The following is an 8,490-nucleotide window of genomic DNA, read 5'->3' on the forward strand; positions in this document are numbered from 1 at the left end:
CCAGCATTTTCTGTTTTTATTTCAGATTTCAGTATCAACAGTATTTTGTTTAAGGATTTTCGTTGCTTAACTTGTAGCCTAAACAAGATTCTTTATGAAAATAAACCAGGTTGGTCTGTCCTAAATAACGATGCAGCTCATGTAACTCTGCATTATTTTCAGAAAGAGATTCAGTCAAGCAATGCTTATTCCACAAAAAACATGTTCTGTAAATTAACAGATTTTAACTTCCTAATCTGCCCATGATTTCTATGACAAGGTGCATACAAACTGTAAAAGTTTACAGCAGGTGGTGAGGCTTTTCAGCCCATCAAATCAGTGCTGGTTCTTTGTTAGAATAATCCAAAATAATCTTCCCACCCTGCTCTCTTTGCATTGGCTTTTATCGGATTTTTCATGACTCATCTGCACACAATATGCATAGTCACAATTCAGCTTGGATTGCAAGCAGAGAAAGGTTAAATCCTCAGGTCAAAAGACCATAACAGATAACCAGAGCCTTGCTCCAAGCTGCCTGATTCTTTCCTAACAACTGCAACTGGGTTTGCTGCTGAGGCAATTTTGATATGTGGGTGGTGGTGAGAGGAAATTATATTTTTGATTGACATCTTGCTCCAACATTAAAGCAGCAACCATGTTCAACAGAAGGTGTCAAGAGATTTACCCATCTGGTTCATTAATGTCCTTTAGGTGAGGTATATCTGCCATTCTTGCCTGATCTAGCCTACATGTGACCCCAGATCCACAACAATGTGGTTGACTCTTAACTGCCCTCTATAAAGACCGAGAAAGCCACTCAGTTCAAGGACAAATAGGGATGGGCAACAAATGCTGGCCTTGCCAGTGACATCCACATCCCATGAAAGAATCAAGAAAAAATGCAATATTATCATTTCCCAGATGTTGAAGGTGTAACTTATAGAGCAGCTGTAGATGCCACTTCCACCAGGATGTGGACATGCCATTCCAATAAACCCAAACCATGCAGGAATACTGAGCACTGGAGATAGAACTGGCAGCACTTCTGATGGTGTCATCCTACCAACCAGCCCCAAACAAATAACTATGACTGCATTTAAAGACAATTCATTTTCTGCAAAGGGCTTTGAATTGTGATGAGGGGCTAACGAAATACCAATTTTCACGGTTCTTGTTTCAAAATGCATTAAAATCACTTGCTGTTCCTCAGCCCATCTACTGAATTGGACCAGATCTCTCCAACTGCTGGTCACCATGGTCACACACACAGCCTGACCACATAGTTCAGTACCAGCAGCAATTTTAGATTTCAAATAGTCACCTCCAAGTCTCTCATCAACAGACTAATCAGCAGGTGAGAACAGACTCCCAGATTATTCAGCACCTGCTGAATCCCATTGATCAAGCTATCTGCTAAACCAGTCATTGCTGCTGCAACTCTGCATTTTCAGTCACACCCTGCATATGCGCCAAACTTTGCCAAAGTGCAATAGTTTATCTTTAAGAAATGTGCTGCATAGATGAATCCAGGTCTTTGAACACATTCTAATATTTAACTACCAGTAAGGGTCTTGGTATGTGTGTTAGTTTTGCCTGATTTACAATGTCAACTTTATCTACAAAACTGAAAGCAGAAAGACTGTATCACACCAATCCCCTACATGTACAATGACTTCCCTGCAGAAACGTCTCAAGACATGTGCACTGAGACTGCATTGCTGCATTAAGAACCTAAGTCGGGTAGAAGGAAAAAAGTGATCGGAATAGAAATACACAAATCACTAGACATAGTGACGTTAAATAGCAGAAGAAGCATGCTATAGACAGTGCTCGCCAATCCCACAGGCAATGAATGGATCAGATCGAAGCTCTGCAGTCCTGCCATATCCTGTTGGGAATGCTGTTGGACAATTAAACAACTAACCAGAAAAGGAGGTTCCAAAAACATCACCCCCTTCAATGATGGGGAAGCACAGCATCTCAGTGCAAAAGATAAGGCAGAAGCATTTGCAAACATCTTCAGCCAGAAGCGTCAAGTAGATATTCCATTTTGACCTCCTCCTGAGGCCTCCCAGCATCACTGATACCTATTGATCAAGTTACCCTTAGTCAATTCACTCCACATGATATCAAGAAACGGCTGAAGACACTGGACACAGCTGACAGGCTCTAGCACTGAAATCTTGTACTCCAGAACTAGCCGCGCTCTTAGCCAAGCTGTTCCCGTCCAGTTCCAAAGTTGGCATCTGCCCGACAATGTGAAAAATTGCCCTGGCATGTCGTATCTACAAAAAGGACAGATCCAAACAGGCCAATCACCACCCCATCATTCTACTCAATCATCGGCGATGTGATGGAAGATGTTGCCAACTGTGTGATAACGCAGCACATATAAAATAATAAACTGTTAACCCAAACTGAACATTGGTCACACCAGGTGTACTCAAATCAACACGCCACTACAGCCTTGGTTCAAACATGGACAAAAGAGCCAAATTCCAGAGGTAAAGTCCTTGACAACAAGAAAGCATTTGACCAAATGTGGCATCAAGGAGCCCTGATACCTAAATAATTACAATTGCACTAAGTGAGAGGGTTCAGCTACTAATCCACTAGAACAAAGCCCAAGCGCTTCATATGGTTCAGATGATCCAGATTAATTTACAGCCTTCATCAGCTGAAAGCTGCTATCATGTACATAACCTTAATGGTTCTGAAGTTAAAGTGTTGTGGTGATGCCATGTGACAAGACCTGAAGACACAATAGATAAAAGGCTCACAGTATTACAAAGCTCTTTTTGTGAATTAGCAGAGAAATTACTGAGTACTTGTGCCACCCACAAGCCACTTGCAGTTTAATTTGTACTGAAGTATCCCATCCGACAAAATCGTTTCTAAAATTAAAACCTTAAGTAGATGTTCATTTTGTGCAGCCTCGTCACTGAAATCATAATTAACTTCATATAAAATTCCTTCAACTACTTTAGATTCTTGGGTCTATAATTTCACGAAAATGAATACTGCGCAAATATATACAGTGCCCACTGTAGACTTCTCAGTGATTCAAACAATCTTTTTTTAAAAAATCACTTGAGAGATTGCAGTCAGCCACAGTCTGAGGTTAAAGTAAACTCAGGGACAAGGGGACTCCAACACTGTCAAAATCATTTATGTCCAACTTATGTACAATCTTCTTGAAACCCTCTCCAAACCTCATTTGCAGTGAGCCATTCTCTGTTGATAACACGGGTAATAAGGCATAGGGGATCCTGGGCTATACAAAAGCAAAGACGTTATGGTAAATCTTTATAAAACACTGATTCGGCCTCAACTTCTTTTATTCTTTGATGGGATGTGGGCATCACTGGCAAGACCAGCATTAGTTGCTTATCCCTAATTGTCCTTGAGAATTGTGCTGGTGAGCCACCTTCTTGAGCTGCTGCAGTCCATCTGGTATAGGTACACCCACAGTACTGTTAGGGAGAGGGTTCCAGGGTTTTGATCCAGCAACAGTGAAGAAATGGCAATATTGCTCCAAGTGAGGATGGTGTGTGGCTTGGAGGTGTGTGAACTTCCAAGTGGTGGTGTTCCCATGCATCTGCTGCCCTTGTCCTTCTAAGTGGTAGAGGTCACTGGTTTGAAAGGTGCTGCTGAAAGAGCTTTGGCGAGTTGCTGCACTGCATCTTGTAGATGGTACATACTGTTGCCACTGTATGTCGGTGCTGGAGGGAGTGAATGTTGAAGGTGGTGGATGGGGTGCTGATCAAGCAGGCTGCTTTGTCCTGGATGGTGTCCAGCTTGAGTGCTGTTGGGCTGCACTCATCCAGACAAGTAGAGAGTATTCCAATCTGTGCCTTGTAGATGGTAGAGACACTTTAGGGTGTCAGGAGGTGAGTTATTCGCCTCAGAATTCCCAGCCTTGGAACTGCTCTTGTCACTACAATATTTATATGGCTGGTTCAGTTCAGTTCCTGATCAATGGTAACCCCCAGGATGTTGATAGTTCGGGATTCAGTGATAGCAATGCCATTCAATGTCAAGCGGAAGTTAAAATTCTCCCTTGCTGGAGTCATTGCCTGGCACTTGTGTGGCCTGAATATTACTCTCAAGTATTGCATCCAAATCTGGGCACCACACTTTAGGAAGGTTATGAAAGCATCAAAGGATGCAAAAAAGATTTACAAGAATGTTTCCAGTGTTGAGGAACTTCAATTACGTGGATAGATTCTCCTTAGGAAAGCTAAGTTTGACAGGACATTTCATAGAGGTGTTCAAATTCATGAGTGATCCAACAGAGTAGTTCGGGAGAAACTGTTCCCATTGGCAGTAAGGTTGAAAGCCAGAGGACACCAATTTTAGGTGAATGGCAAAAGAACCAAAGGCGACATGAGGCAAACTTTCTTACTGAGTGAGTGATTGGGATCTGGAATGCACTGTCTGAGCGTGCGTTGGAGGCAGATTCAATGTGGCTTTCAGAACTGGATTGGACATTAGCGGAAGAGAAAAAAGCTGCAGGATTACTGGAAAACGGAAGGGGAGTGGGACTAGCTGAGCTACTCTTGCAGAGAGCCGGCACAGACACGACAGATTGAACGGCCTCCTTCTGTGCTGTAGCTGCTCTATGGCTCTATACTCAAAGTAGGAGAGAAAATATCAGCTAGTAATATGGCTGCCCATCACCCCCTCGTGTCCAGGCCCAATAAACAGAGTCCCTGGTACATGCAATGCTGCAGTTCCCACACACATAGGGTTGACCCACAAGGGTTTTGAGACTTTTCCTGGTGTCACTTCAGCAGGTAATGGCTTTTCATCTGCCTACAAAATCTAATTTGCTAAGTGGTGGCTCTATTAAGCACAACAGAAAACCCCTGACCTGCAGGAAGTAGCCACTTGCTTTGTTAATCATTGTCAGCATTATATATAGCAGCAGAAAGGAGTTTGAACCAATGCGACCACATTTGGAAACTACTAAAACAGCAGCTTGCCTCAAGTCAGTAGTGCACTCGCCTATGAGTCAAGTCGTCATGGGATTGAGTGCCACTTCAGTACTTGAGCCCATAATGAAGGCAGACATTGCTGTGCATTACTTGGAGCATGTCAGAGGTCCTGAGAGATAGCGAACTGAGGTTCCAATTACCCACTTAGGCTCACGTTAAAGATCACATCGCATTTGAAGTGCACAGAGTTCCCTTAGTGCCTGGTCCTAGCTACACCAAACCCAGAGTACTGGATCATTTGATACTTTTGGCCTGAGAGAAACACCTCGCTGCATTTACGCTTACATAAAAAGTAATTAATTGTAAAATGTTTTGGTACATCCTGGGGATAAGAAAGGCATTATTATAAATGAAAGTTCTCTCTTCTGGTTCTGTAATCGAAGTATTAGCAAACAGAATTAAATTATCTTCACATCAGCAATGTCATTCCTGCAATTGCACCAGAAAAATTATCAACGCACAGGATTAAAAGCAGTAAACCCTTTCACACTGTCTCACTTTTAAAGTAATAGCAAAGGAAAATCCTCACTTTAATCTTGTACCCAACATTAAGTTGCAGCCAGGTTCTTCAATCGTTGTGCCGTGGAATACAAAACGCATTTTATAAGTTCATCCTTTTCCATTTTTCATCCTATGAAGATTAAGTATGGCGCATTACTGTCCCATGCTTTCTGCTTTAAGGAACTGAAGCATTGGCCCTATGCTCTCAGACCAATCCAATAAGGATGACTCATCATGTAGTTCGAGCCAACTTTTGAAGTGTTTCTGGGAAAGACAGCTGATGCAACCAAGCATAGAAGGTTCAGTTGCAGAATCCTGTCAGGCCCTGCCATTTAAAAGCACAGGACAAGCCTATTGTTTTAAAAGTCAATGATTTGATATTGCGTAGTTTCACCTTTACCATAAGTGTTGACTCACACTGGGATACAGTTTATGCAGCAACACCTGCCCACAGCTTCACTTCAGTCAGCACAGATAGCAGGCATCAGCAGGGCAATCGATTAGGAGGTGGCGACAGCAGGACGGTCATGGCTAAATTTGATCAGGTATGACCCTCTTACACACACACACACACACACACACACACACACACACACTACTGAATGCGATCAGGTATCACCAACACACACACTAAATCTGATCTGATCTCAGCTCACACGCAAACTGCAGCAAAATTCACTGGACATTAATCAGGTGTGGAAACTAGCCCAGCAGCTGCCAAGTAAAATTTCAACAAAATCGCCCTGCATACGAAATAGCAAAACAAACAATACAACTGTTAAACTGTACACAGGAGTTAGAACAATCATAAGTTTAACAGACATAGGACAAGGATTCAGCCTATTCCTGTTAATTCACACTTACAACTCAAATTACTTTGTAGTTTGATTGTTTGGAGAAGAACAACAGTGAATCATCAACAGACCATGAGGCATATTAAACTTTCGGGCACTTCTAAACAATCTTCAAGTCAAGGGTTATACATTAAATCACATCAAAGTACATATCATCGATCCCTGAGGATTAAACCCCCACTCCACTGCAAGTCCAGTGATTCAAGACCAAGCATGCTGCACAAACATGAACTCTGAGCCTCACTCTCTGTGCAGAACACAGATCCAGTCCATGGCCTCTAGAACCATACCCTCGTGTCTGCAACCAGATTTATTCCAGGCCCAGGACCAACCATCGTGAATAGAGCCAGAACTTAAAATTAATATTAATGTTAAGGTAAAGCACCCACAAACTCTTGACAAGAATCCGCATTTATATAATGTCCTTTGCAGCCTCAGGACATCTCCAAAGTGGATCACTACTGAAGTGCAGTCACAATTATGCCAGCAAATATGACAATTAACTTGCACACAAGACAGATCCCTCAAACAGCAATAAGATGAATAACCAGGATTTAGGTTTTGGTGCTGCTGGTTGAAGGACACCAGGTGTGCTAGATGCTCCTCTGTCTTCTTCAAACTGTGCCTGAGCAGAGGTTTAACATCTGACCCAAATGTCAGTGCAGCACTCCTTCAGCATTATGCCTAGATTATGAAATGGAATTTTCACCTAAATTATAGGAACATAAGAAATAGGAGCAGGAGTAGGCCATTCAGCCCCTCAAGCCTGCCCCACCATTCAATAAGATCATGGCTGATCCGCCCCAGGGCTCAACTCCTCTTTCATGCCAGCTCCTCATAGCCCTCAACTCCCCAATACTTCAAAAATCCATCTGCCTTCTCCTTAAATACTTTCAGTGATCTAGCCTCCACAACTCTCTGGGGTAGAGAATTCCAAACATTCACTACCCTCAGAGAAGAAATTCCTTCGCATCTCAGATTTAAATGAGTGTCCCCTTATTCTGTAATTATGTCCCCTAGTTCGAGATGCCCCCACTAGTGGGAACATCTTCTCAACATCTGCCCTGTCAAGCTCGCTCAGAATCTTGTACGTTTCAATAAGACCACCCCTCATTCTTCTAAACTCTAATCAATAAATGCCTGACCTGTTTAGCCGTTCTTGATAAGTAGTGCCCCCTCATCCCAGGAAACAGCCTAGTGAATCTCTTTTGAACTGCCTCCAATGCCAGTATATCCTTTTTTAAATACGGGGACCAAAACTGTACGCAGTACTCCAGGTGCAGCATCACCAACACGCTGTGCAGTTGGAACCAGACTTCTCTATTTTTAAACTCCAACCCCCTAGCAATACAGGCCAAAATTCCATTTGCCTTCTTAATTACTTGCTGCACCTGCAGGCTAACTTTGTGTTCTATGCACAAGAACACCCAGATCCCTCTGTGCTGCACTTTTTTGGAGTCTCTCTCCACTTGACCAGCGCAAATTTGATGGGCCGAAGCGCCTTTTTCTGTGCTGTAGACCTCTATGACTCTATTTAAAAAAATAGTCGGTCTTTTGATTTTTCCTACCAAAGTGCATGACGCCACACTTTCCTACATTAAACTCCACCTGCCAAGTCTTGCCCACTCAACCTATCTACATCCTCATGCAGATTCCTTATATCCTCATCACATGCCCTACTACTTATTTTTGCATCAGCAGCAAATTTGGATACATTACACTCTGCCCCCTCCTCCAAGTCATTAATTTAGATAGCAAATAATCAAGGCCCTAGGGCTGATCCTTGTGGCACTCCACTGGTTACGTATTTCCAACCTGAAAAAGACCCATTAATCCCGACTCTGCCTTCTACGTGTTAATCACTCCTCAATCCATGCTAATACAATCACCCCAATACCGTGAGCTCCTATCTTGTGCAATAACCTTTTATGTGGCACCTTATCGAATGCCTTCTGGAAATCCAAATACGCTACATCTACCGGTTCCCCTTTGTCAACTCTGCTTGTTATATCCTCAAAGAACTCGAGCAAATTGTCCCCCTTTCACAAAACCATGTTGACTCTGATTGCATTAAGCTTTTCTAAATGCCCTATTTCTTCCTTAGTAATGGACTCTAGCATTTTCCCAATGACAGATGTTAGACTGACTGGTCTATAGTT

The 8,490-nt window shown here is 42.7% G+C and overlaps 1 protein-coding gene across 4 annotated transcripts in view; it reads right to left on the minus strand.

Moving 5' to 3' along the window:
• Nucleotides 1-5,878, minus strand: part of larp1 (La ribonucleoprotein 1, translational regulator) — a 106,691-nt gene extending 100,813 nt beyond the window's left edge. For 2 of the 4 annotated variants that reach the window (XM_078536080.1, XM_078536079.1), the window contains exon 1: nt 5,506-5,872. The gene's annotated coding sequence lies outside the window, so the exon portion shown is untranslated. Of the gene's footprint in view, nt 1-5,505 lie in introns of all 4 variants that reach the window. The other 2 variants (XM_078536078.1, XM_078536077.1) reach the window with 1 other exon arrangement.
• Between the last annotated feature and the right edge of the window lie 2,612 nt (nt 5,879-8,490).

The sequence above is a fragment of the Cetorhinus maximus genome, unplaced genomic scaffold, assembly GCF_964194155.1.
Source record: "Cetorhinus maximus unplaced genomic scaffold, sCetMax3.hap1.1 HAP1_SCAFFOLD_888, whole genome shotgun sequence".
NCBI lineage: Eukaryota > Metazoa > Chordata > Chondrichthyes > Lamniformes > Cetorhinidae > Cetorhinus > Cetorhinus maximus.